At 40.9% G+C, this 20,678-nt stretch overlaps 1 pseudogene; it reads right to left on the bottom strand.

Annotated features, from left to right (window-relative positions):
• Window positions 1-10,824: 10,824 nt before the first annotated feature.
• On the bottom strand, window positions 10,825-11,964 carry LOC109560151 (poly(A) polymerase alpha-like; annotated as a pseudogene).
• Window positions 11,965-20,678: the final 8,714 nt, after the last annotated feature.

Genomic DNA, 20,678 nt, shown 5'->3' with positions numbered 1-20,678 from the left:
AGAAACCTGGCAGGCTACAGTCCATGCGGCCACAAAGAGTTGGACATGACTGAGTAACTGAGCGCACTAGGTAATTAACGCACACCAGGTTTTGCACACTTAGTATGACAGAGAGCACTTTTTCATGGATAATTGTTTATATTGATTGCAGGTTGAATTGATAGTTTGGGGGAATCTATTTGGTTCACTAAAATGTATTATTACCATTAATTTTACTTATCGCTTCAATTTTTTTTAACATGGCTTCTAGATCATTGTAAATTACATTTGGAGCCTGGTGTGCTATAGTCCTTGGGGTCACAAAGATTTGGACATGACTGAGCAATTAAGTATTCAAGGACAGCAAGCATTTTGGGCTTGTATAATATTTCTGTTGCACAGCATGGGTTTAATTCTTCATCTTCTGCAGCAAAAGAAGGCTGAAATTTCCTTGTTTTTCTATTAGTGGTGAAAGGTGACAGCAGGTTCTTACTTTAAAGTAATTCATGGGCTCCAAATCTCTGTTAAGATCAGGTTCGAGGCTAAGCAGCATGTCTTCCACATGGGTTGAGCCAAGAGAGAATCCAAGCTTGTCTCTAGGTTTGACAAAATGGCAAATCTGGTATCTACTTGTGTAAGGACTTTGGATTTGGGGCTGGGAGATGGGTCAGTTTCTGGGGAGCAAGACAGGAGAGCTGGAGAATGAAAGAGGACTCAGTGTTGTGGAGGCCTCCACAGCACAGGGGAGATACATTTCCCATGCATTGGCCCCTTGAGGGTAACAATGCCATTTGACTTCTTGAGTCCTTCTTGGCACAGGACATGCTTAGCTGTCTCTCAACCTAAATGGACAGGGAATACACAGATGGAATAAATATTAAGTTGCGTCTCTGTGGATTATCCACATAAAGGTTAACAGAAAAAGAAAATGCAGAGCAAGGCATCTTTTCTATACAGTTACCTTTCAAGCACACATGCTGTAATTATATAGCAGGCCAACTGAGAGAGGAGAATGAGCTGGGTGCTTCCTGGAGACTAAGGCTGCAGTCCATATGGAGTTTTCCAGACCTTCCAAGGTTGGCTTCATGGTGAAATAACTTTCAGCTGGTGCTACAAAGTGCGGCTTTCATCCGGGCTCAACAGCTTAGTTCCTTGGTCCAAGAAGCAAAGAGAACCCTGAAGGCTGCATTTTGAAAACCAAAACAAAACCTTGCTAAATGTGTTCCAGCTTTTCCTGTCCCAACCCAGACAGCTGCTTCTTGGAGCTCATGGATGTCAGTGCTATAGAACACTTCAAACAGGAAGGGAGTTCCCATGATTTCCAAGTGAGCGAGAAGGGGGGCTCATCTTTGGAGGAGGGGTTGGTGGAGGACTTCAAAAACATTGACTATATAGAAGAAAATATGTGTTGTTTGTCATTAAGTGATGGTAGATGAGGCTAGGACAAAATGTTGGTGTCAGTGGATGAAATCCAGGCATGGTCTTTACTTTATGAGTTGGATATTAATTATACCCAAACTCTTTGTTAAAATAAATAAGGAGTGAGGGAGACCCCAGGATTTTGGGAAAGAAACAGAAATAAAGCTGTGACAAGGTCCAGGCCCATTAGGTGACATAACTTGGCAATGTAACTTAGTGCTGGAGGGTAGGAAAGAAAATCCTTTAAGGGAAATTGGAGGCAGCTTTTACAAGATTTTGCATTGTTTGTTAGGATGCAGTAATGTCTTATAGGGAGGAGATGGGTAGGAATAATAATAGCCTTCACGGGAGCATCATCTATGCCAGATCATGCCCCAGATACTCTCACTCATTCATTCTTGATTTTCATATCAAGTCTGCCAGATAGGTGCAGATGAAAAGTTTGAAGCTAACAGAAGTAGGTTCATGAGTTTAAGGAAAAAAGCTGTCTCTGTAACATAAAAGTGCAAGGTGAACAGCAAGTGCTGATGTAGACAGCGCAGCAAGTTATGCCTTCTAGATATATTTTAAGATTTAGCTTAGATCATTAGTGAAGGTGGCTCCACGAAACACCAAATTTTCAATGTAGACAAAACAGCCTTATGCAGGAAGATGTCATTAAGGACTTTCATAGTTGAAGAGGAGAAGTCAATGCTTGGCTTCAAAGTTTCAAAGTCCTAATAACTACAATTAAAAGCCATGCTTGTAAAATTTTGAAGTAATATTTATAAAGTTTTATGCTACGAATTTCTTAGCAAATGTTCATAGTCTAGATTTAAAGAACCCAATTTATCATGGTTTTGACATACACTGAATGCAATATAAATATATGAATGCATATTTCAGCAAGGGGCTTCCCAAGTAGCACAATGGTAAAGAATTCTCCTGCCCATGCAGGAGATTTGAGAGGTGAAGATTTGATCCCTGGATTGGGAAGATCCCCTGGAGGAGAGAATAGCAACCCACTCTAGTATTCTTGCCTAGAAATTCCATGGACAGAGGGAACCTGGTGAGCTTCAGTCTCTGGAGTCAAACAAAGAGTCAGACACGGCTGAGTACATACACATATGTTAGCAATGAGAAAACTAAGAAGGAAATGTGTGTGTGTGTGTGTATATTTGTACACATGTCTTTCATGTAATTTAGAAATGTTAAATCAAAAATGGTAATTTCACAATTTTTAATAGAAAGAAGAGAGAGACAGGCTGACTCTTATAGAAGCTAATGCAGCTGGTGACTTGAAGTTGAAGCCAATGTTCATTTACTGTTTGGAAAATCCTAGAGCCCTTAAGAATTATGCTAAATCTACTCTGTCTGTAATATATAAATGGAACAACAAAGCCTGGATGACAGCACATCTGTTGAGAACTTTTACTCAGGAAAAAAAAAGATCCTTTCAAAATATTACTGCTCACTGACAATGCACCTGGTCAGCCAAGAGCTCTGATTGAGATGTACAATGAGATTAATGCTGTTTTCATGCCTGCCAACACAACATCCATTCTGCTGCTCATGGATCAAGTAATTTCATTTCAAGTCTATTATTTAAGAAATACATTTTATAAGACTACATCTGCCATAGAAAGTGATTCCTCTGGTGGTTTTAGGCAAAGTCAATTAAAAACCTTCTGGAAAGGATTCACTGTTCTCGATGCTGTTAAGGACATTTGTGATTTGTGTGTGTGTGCATGCTAAGTCGCTTCTGTTGTGTTTGACTCTTTGTGACTCCATGGACTGTAGCTGGCCAGACTCTTCTGTCCACGGGATTCTTCAGGCAAGAACACTGGAGTGGGTTGTCATTTCCTTCTCCAGGGCATCTTCCCTGACCCAGGGATCAAACCCACAGCTCCTGCATCTCCTGCAGGATGGATTCTTTACCAGAGTGTCACTGAAGGTCTATAGGAAGAGGTAAAAATATTAACACTAATAAGAATTTGAAAAAGTTGATTTCAACCCTCATGACTTTTTAGGGTTCAAGACTTCAGAGGAGGAAGTAACCGCAGATGTGGTGAAATGGGAAGAGAACTAGACTTTGAAGTGAAGCCTGAAGATGTGACTGAATTGCTGCAAATTTCATGATAAAAACTTAATGGATAAGGAGTTGCTTATTATGAATGAGCAAAGAAAGTGGTTTCTTGAGATAGAACTTATTCCTGGTGAAGATGTTTTTGTGAAGCTTGTCAAAATGACAAGAGATTTAGGCTATTACTTAAGCTTAGTTGATAAAACAGTGGCATGGTTTGAGAGGATTGATTCCAATTCTGAAAGAAGTTCCGCAGTGGGTAAAATGCTTTCAAAGAGCATTTCATGCCACAGAGAAATTGTTTGTGCAAGGAAGTGTCAATCAATGTGGCAAACCTCATTTCTGTTTCACTTTAAGAAATTGCCACAGTTGCCTCAGCCTTTATCAGTCACCACCCTGATCAGTCAGCAGCCATCAATGTCAAGGTAAGCCCCTCCACTGCAAAAGAATATGACTCACTGAAGGTTCAAATGATGGTCAACATTTTTTAGCAATAAAGTATATTTAAAATCACTACAGATGGTGACTGCAGCCATGAAATTAAAAGACGCTTACTCCTTGGAAGGAAAGTTATGATCAACCTAGATAGCATATTCAAAAGCAGAGACATTACTTTGCCAACAAAGGTTCGTCTAGTCAAGGCTATGGTTTTTCCTGTGGTCATGTATGGATGTGAGAGTTGGACTGTGAAGAAGGCTGAGTGCTGAAGAATTGATGCTTTTGAACTGTGGTGTTGGAGAAGACTCTTGAGAGTCCCTTGGACTGCAAGGAGATCCAACCAGTCCATTCTGAAGGAGATCAGCCCTGGGATTTCTTTGGAAGGAATGATGCTAAAGCTGAAACTCCAGTACTTTGGCCACCTCATGGGAAGAGTTGACTCATTGGAAAAGACTCTGATGCTGGGAGGGATTGGGGGCAAGAGGAAAAGGGGACGACAGAGGATGAGATGGGTGGATGGCATCACTGACTCGATGGACATGAGTCTGAATGAACTCCGGGAGTTGGTGATGGACAGGGAGGCCTGGTGTGCTGCGATTCATGGGGTCGCAAAGAGTCAGACACGACTGAGTGACTGATCTGATCTGATGTTGTTTTTTTAGACATAATGCTCTTGTACACTTAGTAGCCCACAGTATAGTGTAGACACACTGGGACTCAATTTATTCTGGTATTCACTTTATTGCAGTGGTCTGGAACTGAATTCACAATATCTTGGAGGTCGGCCTGTACTTGGGGCCAAAATACAGACTTGCCCTACAGGACAGATGTAGGAATGAGTCCCCTTGGCCACAGTGGTAGCCTGTCAATCACCCCAATGAGCACCTTTGGAGTATACTTGTGTTTTGTGGGCAGAGGTCACATGGGAACAGAGAGGGTCTCACCAATGAGTGGCCAAATTAAAACTCTATGAAAATTAAAGGCTTCACATGGTTTGTGTCTATTTAGTGTTTCAGGAATATTTGGCACCTCATGAATATTAGGTTTCTCTTGGTTCTTCTATCCTTTTAATATTCAACACTGAAGTGCTTGCTCTACTTATTAACATATTTATTCAATATATCTTATGAATTCTGACTATGTCTTACAAGGTACTTGCTTACTCATTATCTATGCTTAATACACATCATGAGTTTCACATCTTCTGTAATAGAATAGGATATTTTTGAATGAGACTAGAAAGGCTCATCACAACTGTTTAATGCAAACTATTTCCACTGGGGTAGAAGCTCCCTCAGGTTAGATTTTGTCTGACTTGTTTATTGCTGTATCTTTACTGTCTAGTGTACTATGCTGCTGCTGCTAAGTCGCTTCAGTCGTGTCCGACTCTGTGTGACCCCTTAGACGGCAGCCCACCAGGCTCCCCCGTCCCCGGGATTCTCCAGGCAAGAACACTGGAGTGGGTTGCCATTTCCTTCTCCAATGCATGAAAGTGAAAAGTGAGTAGTCTTTAAATTGTTGAATGAGTGAATGAACATCATAGAAATATGGAAATACAGAGAGAATAATTAGGCTAAAGAAAGGAAAGAAGTATGTGAGTACAAAGCTTCCTCTGCTAAAAGCCATACATGGGTCCCAAGGTCACAGACGCCTTCCTGTTCCATGTGTTAACCAGGTCTGTGATTCTGCCCGAGCAGTGACTCCTGAAGCATGACCCCCAGACCACCAGCAGCAGCAGCAGCATCTGGGCAGAAATTCAAACTGCTCCCCAGACCTCTCCCCCATCTACTGAATCAGAAACTTGGTTGGTGGGCCCATCAATCGATATTTCCACCAGCCTTCCAGTTGATTGTCAAGTGTGCTCAGATTTGAGAACCACTGTGCTGGAATATTGTGGTGTCCTCATGTTTGATTTCAATACACTTGCCTTGCAGGACATTGTGTTTCTTCTCTCTAGAAACAGAAGTCCAGTTTCATTTGTTTGTATAGGAAACCATCCCTGGGTTTGCAGCCTCCTGGGTTGATGATGCTTCCTCACTGAAAAATGCTACTGGGCAAGACCTGCCTAGGATGCTGAAGGTGAGGCACCACACATATGCCAGCTCTTTCTAGAGTGAAAGTGCAAGCAGGGAGACAGGAAAGAGAGTGGATAAGGAAGAATCAGGCTAAAGCCAGACACATGAGGGGTTTTCCTCCAAGGTTCATCAGAAGCTCAGGCATGCACTGTTTTTGTCAGCAGCACCCTCTTTCAGCTACCCAGTCTTTACTAGCAGACTTGGAGATGCTGGGTGAAAATAGATGCAATTTGGGCCCAATAGGTGGTCAGAGAAAGCAGGACTTAGGAGGGAATTCAGCATCACATGGCTAAAATAGCCAAGTACTGTGTTTGTTTTCCCATGAATTTTTTGTTTGTTTGTTTGGGAATTACAAATGTATTTTAAAATCTTGCTTTGCTTATGTGTGCATACTCAGTCGCTCAATCATGTCTGATTCTTTGTGACCCCATGGACTGTAGCCTACCAGGTTCCTCTGTCCATGGAAGTTTCCAGGCAAGAATACTGGAGTGGGTTGCCATTTCCTACTCCAGGGGATCTTCCTGACCCAGGGATTGATCTGGCAACTCCTGCACTGGGCGGTGGATTCTTTACCACCGTGCCACCTGGGAAGCTCCATGCTCTGCTTAGTTCTAACTATGTATTTATTGCATAAAATTTGAAAGACATAGAAAAGTATAAAGAAAAATTGAATCATCCATTACCCTACTGCCTAAAGATGACAACTCAGTGTTTTAAAATATTGCATTTGAGAGAAAATAATTAATAATATGAATAGATGTTCTATATAATAACTTACAGAGTAGGAAATCTTGATTTTGTTTCCTTTTTAAATACTATATATTGTACATAGTATACTATATATTTTAATACCATAATACATAATTCTTCATAAGCATCACTTTTTAAAGAAAACTTTAAATTTTATATTGGCGTATAGCCAATTAACAATGTTGTAATAGTTTCAGGTGGACAGCAAAGGGACTCAACCTTACATATATGTGTATCCTTTCTCCCCTAAACTAGCTTCCCATCCAGGCTGCCACATAACACTGAGCAGAGTTCCCTGTAAGCATCACTTTTAATAGCTACACAGTTGGTAAAGAATCCACCTGCCAATGCAGGAAATGTGAGAGACTTGGTTTCAATCCCTGGGTTGGGAAGCTCCCCTGGAGAAGGAAATGGCAACCCACTTCAGTATTCTTGCCTGGAAAATCCCATGGACAGAAGAGCCTGGTGGGCTACAGTTCATGGGGTTGCAAAGAGTCAGATACGACTGAGTGCACATACACACACACACAATACAAAATATCCTGTCATATGTATTTTGTTTAGCTATCTTCCCATTATTAAAGATTTAAGTAGTTTTTAATGCTAATATTAAAAAGCAGAGACATTACTTTGACAACAAAGGTCCGTATAGTCAAAACTATGGTTTTTCCAGTGGTCTTGTATGGATGTGACAGTTGGACTAGAAAGAAAGCTGAGCACCGAAGAATTGATGGTTTTGAACTGTGGTGTTGGAGAAGGCTCTTGAGAGTCCCTTGGACTGCAAGGAGATCCAACCAGTCCATTCTGAAAGAGATCAGCCCTGGGATTTCTTTGCAAGGACTGATGCTAAAGCTGAAACTCCAATACTTCGGCCACCTGATGCAAAGAACTGACTCATTTGAAAAGACTCTGATGCTGGGAAAGATTGAAGGAGGGAGGAGAAGGACACGACAGAGGATGAGATGGTTGGATGGCATCACCGACTCAATGGACATGAGTTTAAGTAAGCTCCAGAAGTTGGTGATGGACAGGGAAGGCTGGCATGCTGCAGTCCATGGGATTGCAGAGTCAGACACTACTGATTGACTGAACTGAACTGAACATCTTTGGGTCTTTCCTTGTGTTTCTATTTCTTTAGAATTGATTCTTAGAAGTGGAATTACTAGATCAAATGACATTGTGTAGGTATAGTGTGAGATGAAAGGGCTCATCTAGTTGGGCAATAGCGTGGAACTGGCATTCAAGAGACCTGGGGTTCAACCCCAGATTGCCAAACATTCTCTGTGTGGTCTTGAACAAGTCACTTTCTCTCTCTAGATGAGAGTTTTCTCCCATGTTAAATAAGAGAATGGGAATAAGTCCTTGCATCTTGAATGGAAGTATCATACCACTCAGCTAAAAATGTAAAGCATTACTTTTATATTAAAACAAACATCATATATATATATATATATATATTCCACGTCTTCTTTATTTGTAAAACTGACATTTAAATTTCAAGATAAAATTCAAAATTCCAAAAATTTCTTGCTTTTATTTGGCTAGTTAGATTTCTCCCACAGAACAGACCTCCCTTAGAGCATGTGTCAGGATCCTTGGTCAATAGGAGTATGTCAATGAGAAAGTTTAAGAAGAATTGGACTAAGTGATCTCATGTACTAATTGTAGTCTGGATATTCTGTGCATACCTAGTTCCTGGTGTCTAAACTACGTATCCTTAGCAAATCTTCCAGGTCTGATTTAGTCTTCATCCTGGGATTAGGGTATTTTCAAACATTTTTATATTGACTAGCTCCATGTGGACTCAGGTTAAAAAAACTTTTGAAGATTCTTTAAAACCTGATCAGTCTGCCCTTAGCCTACAGTTGCTTAACATGTCACACTGGTTCACAGAAGCTCGCCTTCAGGCACTTATTCGTTCACCCAAAAATATTTATTTTGGGGCACATAGTCCAACACTATGTGTCAGACAACATTACGAAAAGCCAAATACAAAGATGAATAAGATATAATATTTATCCCTGTCTTAAAGAATACATTTGAATCAGTTCTAATGAGGTGGATGAAACTGGAGCCTATTATACAGAGTGAAGTAAGCCAGAAAGAAAAACACCAATACAGTATACTAACGCATATATATGGAATTTAGAAAGATGGTAACAACAACCCTGTGTATGAGACAGCAAAAAAGACACTGATGTATAGAACCGTCTTATGGACTCTGTGGGAGAGGGAGAGGGTGGGAAGATTTGGGAGTATGGCATTGAAACATGTATAATATCATATATGAAACAAGTCGCCAGTCCGGGTTCGATGCACGATATTGGATGCTTGGGGCTGGTGCACTGGGACGACCCAGAGGGATGGTATGGGGAGGGAGGAGGGAGGAGGGTTTGGGGTTGGGAATGCATGTATACCTGTAGCAGATTCATTTCGATATTTGGCAAAACTAATACAATAATGTAAATTTTAAAAATAAAATAAAATTAAAAATGTATTTCCCACAAAGTATCCCAGAAAATGCCCAATGTCAATAGGTACTATTTTTTTTTTTAAAAAGAGTATTCATATCAAATATGTTTGAGAAATGTTGAATTAAAGTTAAGCAGGTTCATTTACTGCAGGCCTTTTCAGAGACTTTAATATGCTAATATGCAAAGTGTGCAGTGTTCCCAAAGTTATTTGTTTAGGAAACTCTTCATTTGTGGACTACCTCCAAGAACTAGAGACTCATGGCTCACGATTTGAGAAATGCTGACCTAGTAAATCTAATCCGTACACTTACTCAAAAAATAAATTGTAGTTTTATAGGTAGCAAAATACAGAGGGAACTAAAGAATAGGTACCAAAATACAGAGGGAACTGAAGACAGATTCTTTCTCTTGAAGAGCTTTCAATCTATTTAATTGGAAGGGCAGTCCTGAAACACACACAGAGAATATCCACAAACACATGAAAATCTATGTGAAAGCGTGGAGATGTGGAATCAGCAGAAAAATCTGAAGGGAAAAGGATGAAATTAATCCTTTCAATTAACTAATCAAGGAACATTTCATGGAAGAAATAGGGTTTGGAGAAAGAATTCCTCCCATGAACTAAAACTCCAAAATTAATTTTCTTAAGAAAACATTATGCTAAATGAAATGTCGGACATGGAAGGACACATACTGCTTGAGCCCACATATATGTAGATTCTAAAAGAGTCAAAATCATCAAATCAGATTGTATCAGGGTATGGGGAACGGGAGAAACTGAAAAATATTGGGCAAAGGGTACAAAGTTTCAGTTAGATGGGATAAATATTTTTTGAAGATTTTGTGTACAGCCTGTTAATTGTGATATTGGTGAATAATTGAAATTTTCCAAGAGAATAGATCTCAAATTAAATCTTCTGAACACACACAAGAGGATAACTATGTAGAGGTGGTGGATGAATTATTTAGGTTGGCTGTGGAGATCCTTTCACAAAGTAAGTGCATTCGCAGTTGCTAAGTTGTGTTTGACTCATTGTGACCCCACAGACCAGCTCTCCAGGCTCCTCTGTCCATGAGATTTTCTAGGCAAGAATACTGAAGTGGGTTGCCATTTTCTTCTCCAGGGTATCTTCCCAGCCAAGGGATTGAACCCTCGTCGCCTGCATCTCCTGCATAGGTAGGCGGGTTCTTTGCCACTGAGTCATCTGGGAAGCCTTCACAATGGACATTGTTGTTTAGTCGTTCAGTCGTGTCCAACTCTTGGCAATCCCATGGACTGTAGCCTGCCAGGCTCCCCTGTCCATGGGACTCTCCAGGCAAGAATACTGGAGTGGGCTGCCATTTCCTTTTCCATCACAATGTATACATAACCACAAAAACATCAAGTGGCACACTTTAAATGTATACAATTTATTTCTCTATGTCAAATATATTTAAATAAAATGATTTTAAAAACAAAATAATGCATCTTCATTAAGGAAATAATTTTTTAATTACAGAAGAGTAAAATAACCCTCAAACTCACACACATACATACGTATGTGTTTATATGTATATATATTTTCTCTTTTCATGAGGGACTATTTTCTACAAGGATTTTTTTTCAGAGTCTACAATCAATTTTATTTTAATATAATCTAAACGCATACCATTTAGAAAATACCCAGAAAAATTTATGTACAAGAGTTGACATATTGCATTTGGATAAAGCTGGCAAGTTCTTGCTACTAGCATAGCCCAGGAAATACCACCAAGAAAACCTAATATATTAGAATAGATATTGTGGCATTTGGCCCACAGTTTGATAGACTTCAGGGTTAATCTGAAGTAGTCAATGTTTGGTACTAGATATAAAATTTCATTGGATACCCTGAAACCGTTAAGACTTATTATACACCTTACATTTAAATTTTTAAGCAGACTGTCATCTGTTAAGTCCAAGTCTTCTGGAATAGTCTGCAGTGCTAATCTTGCAAACAAAATACCAATCTCTATCCCATCAAAACAGTTTGATAACTGGTCAAATGCCTCTTCAACAGCTCTTAAATCTTTTACTTCTTCCTATAATTTCAACTTATCATAGAATGAGGTGAAAAAAATCACTTCGATCAACAAGTCTCAGTGCAACACACAACGCATCAATATTGACACCTCTTGTATGTACTCTAATCTATAAGATACACATGTAAAATTTTTCCCACCGACATTTTCAATTACAGATCGTGAAAGATTCTTGCTTTCACTGATTTCTCATATCCACTCTTTTACCAGGTTATTTAATTTTCCCCAAATTAAAATCCTGCACTGCAGTTCCTCTTCCTCTTCAAAAACCCCGAAGGGCTTCAGAGTCTCAACCAGCTTCTGTGTAAGTAGGCAGTCAGTCTCCTTGGGGCCTGCTAAGTCAGTCCTGAATATTCATTGGAAGGACTTTTGCTGAAGCTGAAACTCCAATACTTTGGCCACCTGATGCAAAGAATTGACTCATTGGAAAAGACCCTGATGCTGGGAAAGATTGAAGGCAGGAGAAGGGGATGACAGAGGATGAGATGGTTGGATGGCATCAACGACACAATGGGCATGAGTTTGAGTAAGCTCCGGTAGTTGGTAATGGACAGGGAAGCCTGGTGTGCTGCAGTCCATGAGGTCGCAAAGAGTCGGACACGACTGAGCGACTGAAATGACCGAAGCTGATGGGAGAAGTAATGCCTCAGTGCTTCTGTGGCGACTGTGCTTGCTGTGATCCCTGTGTTGTAACTGGAAATGGCATCATCTCCTGAGCTGGTACCACCCAGTCACTTCCTCACCCCTAACCCCGCTCCTGCAACCGCTGCAGCTGCCGCCCTTGGCATGATCCACTAAGGCGAGAGACGGGGTGGGTGCTGCCTTAGCCCTGGGTCCTACCCCACTCCCACACCCGTTCCTGCCTCTTTAAGCGCTTCTCCCCCTTCCCCTTCCTCCTCTCTACTAGTATTTTTAATATGCACTGGTTTTGGAGGAATTATTTATAAGTATAAATAAATCAGAGAAGGCAGTGGCACCCCACTCCAGTACTCTTGCCTGGGAAATCCATGGACAGAGGAGCCTGGTAGGCTGCAGTCCATGGGGTCGCAAAGAGTCTGACAAGACTGAGCGACTTCACTTTCACTTTTCACTTTCATGCATTGGAGAAGGAAATGGCAACCCACTCCAGTGTTCTTGTCTGGAGAATCCCAGGGACAGGGGAGCCTGGTGGGCTGCCGTCTTTGGGGTCGCATAGAGTCGGACACGACTGAAGCGACTTAGCAGCAGCAGTAGCAGCAGCATAAATAAATAGTTTTTGTTTTCTTGCTAAGGTAAGGAAAAATTTGTGCCTTGAAGCTATGCATTGTTTAGAGCACACCCTTCCAAGATATTCTGCTCTAACCTTCCATTGTCTTTGAGCTGTTTTACAATTCTGAAAATTGCAAATAACCGTATGGCATTATCTTTGTGGGGGAGATTCTTCAGAGTAGGACTAATGAGTCAAAATGTATGGAAAGATTTCAGGCTCTTGATCCATTGGTCAAGTTGCCTTACAGAACAGTGGATGAGAATTCTCTTTCCTTGACAAAGGGTCAGACAGTTTCAACTGGTGCTTTTGTTCACCCCAGTCAGTTCTGGAGTCAAAGCCAGCTTGTATTGCTTTTAAAAATACCTTTTATTATGTTAGATAGGAAACAGTATTGTCTCAGTTGGGGGGTGGCTTTTAATTAAAAACATATTAACAATATAAAAGAATGTATGCAACTTTAATAAATATAGTAAGGTGTGGACAACTTCATCCAGCAGAATTCTCTCTCAGAGAATACCATGTGTGCCAGGAAGAAATGTCTTGGGGACTTCCTTGGTGGTCCAGTGGCTAAGACTCCATGCTCCCAATGCAGGCAGCCCAGGTTCAATCCCTGGTCAGGGAACCAGATCCCACAGGCTGAAACTAAGAGTTCACATGCCACAGCTAAAAATCCTGCATGCTACAATGAAAATGGAAGATACTGGCTGCAACTAAGATCTGGCGCAGCCAAATAAATAATTTTTTTTTAAAGGAAGAAATGTCATGATGAGATGGATGGAGTAGGGATGAGACCCCCAAAATCATGCTAATAAAAAATGATGATCACTGATTGCTCCAAACTCACCTCCTAGAACAATCCTTGGCAAATGGCAGGCACTCAGCAAATACTTGTTGAATGTATGAATTACAGAGTCTGCTTTTCAAGGCATATAGGTTCTATTAACTGGAGAATTCTTTCTTGTGCTAGATCCTAGCAATGAGTTTCCCACGTTAGAAACAGGAGCAGAGGCAGCTAAGTTGATCTGCCAAATAGATGGTGGAAGAGTTTGAATTTCCTGGGGTCATCTCAGGGTGAGAGTCAGCAGAAAGGACAGACAGGCACACACTTGGCAGAGAAGAAGCAGAGGGGGAGAAAAACCCTTCAGGGTGGAGGGTGAGCTTGAGACAGGACTTTGAAGAACATAAACCTCCTTTTAAAAATTTATTTTATTAAAGTATAGTGGATTTATGATGTTGTGTTAACTTCTGCTATACAGTAAAGTGATTCTGATATATATATATATATATATATATACACACACATTCTTTATCGTATTCGTTTCTATTATGGTTTATCACCATACATTGACAATAGCTCCCTGTGCTATACAGGAGGACCTTGTTGTCTATTTGTTTATCCATCCTATGTATGATAGTTTGCCCCCTGCTAATTCCAAATTCCCAATCCCATTCCTCCCCTCCGGCAACTGCAAGTCTGTTCTCTATGTCTGTGGACATCTTAAAGGAATTTAAGTGGCTTGCTGCGGGGCGGCTAATGCAGAGCCTCTTCTCTGTCTCTCTCTCACTGTGTAGCAACAGCTGCCTTACTTACTAATGCCTTTGTGTGAGTGGATTCAGAGAGGTGCTGAGTTCCCCACGTCTACACAGCAGGTACAGAGGGACAATGAGTGAGCACGTGGTGTGGAAGAGTGAAGTGACACATATGTAGACGGAAGAAAGAGCGAGCGATCCCCCTCCTGAAACACGCCCGGCTCTGTCTGGCCAGCCGTGTCCCCAGGGCTGTTTTAAAGTGCAGGTGGCTTGAAGTCGTGGTTTAGAGTGAGTGGCCGGGGTGTCGGGGGCTTTGGGGCAGGCATTTGTGCAGTTTTGAGTTTTATTGCACATTTCCTGGTGCACCTTATTGAAGGAAAATGTCTGCGACTTTTCACACACTGCTTCTAAAAATGTATAAAAATGGCAGGGCTCACAAATTTTGAGTTTCAAGAACCCATTTCTTTTTAACTTCATATCTAAAAATGAATCTCATCAATTTTATAGCTCTTCTGTCCCTTATTCCACTTTTGAATTCTCTTATGCAGCCAATCCTGTGTGGCCTTAGGCTCTCCTGGGGCTTTTAGAGTTTCATTATCTTTTGATATGTACACCTGCAATCTACATTAGAACTAAGAGGAAACAGCCCCATTTCCACTGCTTGATGTCCTTGTTTATGGCACATGAACCCTAAGCCTGATTGAATTCCCTTCATATTCAAAGCTGACCCCCTACTCCTATCTTCTATCTCTTGGGTAGTAGCCAAAGGCATTATACTTTTCAAAGGACTTTGTATAATTCCCTTTTTATTTTTTTTTTATTTAATTTAATTTTTTAACTTTACAACATTGTATTGGTTTTGCCATATATCAAAATGACTCCGCCACAGGTATACATGTGTTCCCCATCCTGAACCCTCCTCCCTCCTCCCTCCCCATACCATCCCTCTGGGTCGTCCCAGTGCACCAGCCCCAAGCATCCAGTATCGTGCATCGAACCTGGACTGATGACTCGTCCCATATATGATATTATACATGTTTCAATGCCATTGTCCCAAATCACCCCACCCTCTCCCTCTCCTACTGAGTCCAAAGGACTGTTCTATACATCAGTGTCTCTTTTGCTGTCTTGTATACGGGGTCGCAAAGAGTCGGACATGACTGAGCGACTGATATGATCTGATCTGATCTGATACAGGGTTATTGTTACCATCTTTCTAAATTCCATATATATGCGTTAGTATACTGTATTGGTGTTTTTCTTTCTGGCTTACTTCACTCTGTATAATAGGCTCCAGTTTCATTCACCTCATTAGAACTGATTCAAATGCATTCTTTTTAATGGCTGATTAATACCCCATTGTGTAAATGTACCACAGCTTTCTTATCCATTCATCTGCTGATGGACATCTAGGTTGCTTCCATGTCCTGGCTATTATAAACAGTGCTGCGATGAACATTGGGGTACACGTGTCTCTTTCCCTTCTGGTTTCCTCATAGTGTATGCCCAGCAGTGGGATGGCTGGATCATAAGGCAGTTCTATTTCCAGTTTTTTAAGGAATCTCCACACTGTTCTCCATAGTGGCTGCACTAGTTTGCATTCCCACCAATAGTGCAAGAGGGTTCCCTTTTCTCCACACCCTCTCCAGCATTTATTATTTGTAGACTTTTGGATCGCAGCCATTCTGACTGGTGTGAAATGGTACCTCATTGTGGTTTTGATTTGCATTTCTCTGATAATGAGTGATGTTGAGCATCTTTTCATGTATTTGTTAGCCATCTGTATGTCTTGTTTGGAGAAATGTCTATTTAGTTCTTTGGCCCATTTTTTGATTGGGTCATTTATTTTTCTGGAATTGAGCTGTAGGAGTTGCTTGTATAATTTTGAGATTAGTTGTTTGTCAGTTGCTTCATTTGCTATTATTTTTTCCCATTCTGAAGGCTGTCTTTTCACCTTGCTTATAATTTCCTTTCTTGTGCAGAAGCTTTTAAGTTTAATTAGGTCCCATTTGTTTATTTTTGCTTTTATTTCCAATATTCTGGGAGGTGGGTCATAGAGGATCCTGCTGTGATGTATGTCGGAGAGTGTTTTGCCTATGTTCTCCTCTAGTTTTATAGTTTCTGGTCTTACGTTTAGATCTTTAATCCATTTTGAGTTTATTTTTGTGTATGGTGTTAGAAAGTGTTCTAGTTTCATTCTTCTACAAGTGGTTGACCAGTTTTCCCAGAACCACTTGTTAAAGAGATTGTCTTTAATCCATTGTATATTCTTGCCTCCTTTGTCAAAGATAAGGTGTCCACATGTGCATGGATTTAACTCTGGGCTTTCTATTTTGTTCCATTGATCTATATTTCTGTCTTTGTGCCAGTACCATACTATCTTGATGACTGTGGCTTTGTAGTAGAGCCTGAAGTCAGGTAGGTTGATTCCTCCAGTTCCATTCTTCTTTCTCAAGATTGCTTTGGCTATTCGAGGTTTTTTGTATTTCCATACAAATTGTGAAATTATTTGTTCTAGCTCTGTGAAGAATACCGTTGGTAGCTTGATAAGGATTGCATTGAATCTATAAATTGCTTTGGGTAGTGTATTCATTTTCACTATATTGATTCTTCCAATCCATGAACATGGTATATTTCTCCATCTATTAGTGTCCTCTTTGATTTCTTTCACCAGTGTTTTATAGTTTTCTATATATAGGTCTTTAGTTTCTTTAGGTAGATATATTCCTAAGTATTTTATTCTTTTCGTTGCAATGGTGAATGAAATTGTTTCCTTAATTTCTCTTTCTATTTTCTCATTATTAGTGTATAATTCCCTTTTTAAAAACTTCAGTGGGCTAAAAGTGGTTAAGGGCAAGCTCTTCTTCAAATGTGGAAGCTAGAGTGTGTGTGCTGCTAAGTTGCTTCAGCCATGTCTGACTCTTTGTAACCTTATGGACTGTAGCCTGCCAGGCTCCTCTGTTCATGGGGATTCTCCAGGCAAGTATACTGGAGTGGGTTGCCAAGCCCTTCTCTAGAGGATCTTCCAGACCCAGAGATTGAACCTGTGTCTCTTACATCTCTTGTACTGGGAAGCCAATTCTTTACCACTAGAGTCACCTGGGAAGCCCTCCTAGTAAAGTCTCCGAGATAGCAAAGTCACTGTCAATCTAGTAAGTAGGTTCACCTCTCCATTTATTCTTCCCTCCTGGTTAGGGACCACTATTATTCTTCGATTTTAAAACATCTTGAAATGTTGGTTCTTAAAGTCCCAAGAAAGAACTAGAACAAATTAGCTTTATGACCACATTAAAAGTCTAGAAAAAACATCCAGATGGCAGCCCTGTGACACTAAGCTCACTCTTTTGTTCCTAAGTTTTCCTCTTATTGTTTGTTTTGATTTTCTCATTACAAATATGATTCATGGTAATAAAAAAAAAAAAAAACCCACAAAATGCAGACAAGGGATCCTTGATTTTCAAGCCTCATGACCTGACTGACCTTTTGGTTGAAGGTGATGAGCAATCTTCCAGTGTATGGCACTGTTCTTTATTACAGCTTAAATAGCTGACTTATTCCAGCACTTTCAAATATTTTCTTGGAGTATGACTCATGATTTAAATTATGTATTTTTTTAGATACTGAATAGTTTTCTCTTTATCTCACTTTCTCTCTCTCTTTTTATACATGCAAATAAAACAGAATTTTCATAAAACAATACTTACCCTTCCTACATATAATATACACCGATACTTTCCATTCCATTCTTTTACTTAAAAAAAAAAAAAAAAAACTGTTCTGTTTCCCTTCCCATCTTAAGTAAATATTTTCGTAAATACAGACTCCTGGCCTTGACCAATGAAAAGGTATAGAAATAATGACCAACCCAGTAGCAATAAATATCCATATTCCTCAGATGTCTCTCTAAATATTATTTCCCACTGGAAAGAACCAGAGCTCTTTGAAAAAGTAGTTTGGGTCTGAGAGAGGAAATATTTGAAATGGGCCAGAATCAATTGTTCTACTAGAAAGGAAAGAAGGTATTAAGGAATATTAGGGTCATGTCACAATGACCCAAGAGTTAACCTGAAGAGGTTCCCACAGACCAAAGATGGGATAATTTGGTTAGATTATCCCATATTGTAAAAAAACAACAATAACCTCAGTGATTGTGATACAACAAATAATGGATTGGCTAAAAAGGTCATTTAGGTTTTCGCATAACATCTTATGAAAAACCCAAATGAACTTTTTGGCCAACCCAATATATTAGAATCTATGAGTTTATAATGAGACAAACACACACACACACACACACACACACACACACACACACAAACCCTCTAAATGGTAATTCCTGGAGGATGCTAGGGAACCAACTTATTATTCTAGAAACAGGTAAATAAAGGGAAACAATTAAGCATTTATCCTGCCTTTCCTGTATGGATTGTATCCCAGGAAAACCAAGTAATTGCTGAGTAAAGTTTTCTTTAGAGGAGAAATTAGGCCAATGAATGTGTAAGAATGTTAGAATGGACTCTTTTTTCATGAGTGGATATAAAAGGGTGATATTCTAATGAAATAATGGATATAGATAATAATTGCCAATACCTGCTAAAGTCATTAGGGCAAAGCCCACGTCCAGATTAGGCTGATAGCATCTGAGCCCACGGACCAATCTTAAACTCACAAAAAGAAAGACTGCCAATGTTATGCAATGCTACAGAAATTTTTCAACATCTCTGAGAAAAATCTTTCAGAAAACGGAAACTGGTTCTGAACAAATCTTTATGTACTATTTTACAGGAAATGCAGAAGACAGAGGAACACAGTAAATGCTGGTACACACCACAACAAGTAGGAGGCTGAAGAAATACCATCCCACACCAAGTTGAGGGGGACTGTCTGCTTAAGTTACAGTTGGTGGGGCCCAGCAAGGGAAACCCACACAGCCCACAAATGCACTTTAAAACAAAGGGAAATACCTGAAAATTCATCAGGCTCTGCCAGGGTCAGAGAGAACCAACACCAGACTACTCGGTGTCAGACAAACACACCTCCCCTGTCCTGACTCTCTTGCCTCCTTCTCTTCAGTCCTGGAGGACCCAGGGCCACCTGGTGGTGGTGGAGGTGGGTGGAGGTGGCCATCCTGCCTCTAGACAGGGCACCTGTGTGCAGAGTCCATGCTGATTCTGGGTCCAGGTCAATAGCAGCCCTGGTTCTCAGCCCAGGTTGATGGAAGAAGAAATGGAACAAATGGGCAAGGAGCCAAAAGGCAACAAAGTATCAGATTTGCAGAATAAAGGAGGAAGTGCAGTGGAATTGGGATTTCAGGCAATCTTCTCTAATCTTACAAGCCAGCCTGTACATAGTGGTCAATGTCTGTGTCTTTTCTCTGTGGTTTATCTCATCTTGCCAAATTGTATATAATTCAAGGGATAAAAAAACCTCAGGACAGCCTCATCTATCACAGTTCACCATTCCTAACAACTGGATAAAAGAAACTAATCAAAATGAACTAATGAGGTGTGTGGCCTGCCTTGGACTTTTTCTGGAACCCTCTCTCCTCTCCACAGTAGAGGCTCAGGCTTTCTCTGCCAGGCAGCCGCTTGAGCTCCAAGAGATTCCCCGCCCCCCACAATTGCCTCTGCACACTCCACACTTTGTTTCAAGGGGGACCAGATGGCAGGTCTGGGTAGGGGTCCCCTAAAAGAAAAACAAGGTGTGCAGGCAAAGAAAATAAACAGGGAGAAAAAAGAGACAAAAGCAGCTGCTGGTGGGAAGAGGTGGGCAGCTGGCTGAAGAGCTGCCTGAGATGGAAATGGAAAAGCCCCCCTCCTGACCAGATCTGTATCTGCATCTGAGGTCAAGTCAGGGTAGGACTGGGGTGAGGGGGATGTGGACCAGGGGCCTATGCCATCTCTGTGGTCAGACGCTGGGCAACAATAGCTGCCTTGTACTTATACTCAAGCAGCAAAGCACAGCGGGAGGAGCTAGGAGAGTGGCCCTGAATGGAGAGATGTGGTGGAGGGTGGCTGGAACCCTGGGAAGAGGAGTGTAACTCAGAAGTGAATGCATCATGCCTGTGAGGCTGGAATCAGGAAGGGCGGAAGATAAGATGATTGAAGTCACAGGTCACAAGAGGGCATGTCATGGCCTGTGCTCCGGTTAGTGAGCTGGGAGACCGGAGGTCATGCTGAGCTACTCTCTGAAGGGGTTCAAATGTATGTGTGGAGTGTGTCACAGAATATTTCAGTCACTAGCAGAAACTAAAAGCAAAAATGTTGCAGTGGAGGGACATTGAGAATGTTGAAGACATGGGATTTAAGGGAGAAAATTGAGTAGTGCAACAGAGATATGGCCTGTAAAGCCTCAAATATTTACTATGACTTTTTGCAGAAAAAGTTTGCTCTCTCCTTGTGTCAACCATTCAGGACCCACTCTCAAGTCTGGAACTGGGGCTGGTTCCTTCTGAAGCACCTAGCCACCTGGAAAAGGGGGATGATACAACCAAGATAGGCTTCCTTGGAAAGGAGAAAGCAAGCATGAAATAGACTTTCCCCTCCCAGCCTTTGACTGCGTGGATCACAACAAACTGGAAAATTCTTCAGCAGATGAGAATACCAGATCACTTTACCTGCCTCCTGAGAAATCTGTATCCA

This window comes from Bos indicus, chromosome 6 (genome assembly GCF_029378745.1).
Source record: "Bos indicus isolate NIAB-ARS_2022 breed Sahiwal x Tharparkar chromosome 6, NIAB-ARS_B.indTharparkar_mat_pri_1.0, whole genome shotgun sequence".
Taxonomy (NCBI): domain Eukaryota; kingdom Metazoa; phylum Chordata; class Mammalia; order Artiodactyla; family Bovidae; genus Bos; species Bos indicus.
The sequence above is the reverse complement of the archived record's forward strand: the minus strand, read 5'-3'. Positions and strand labels throughout refer to the sequence as shown.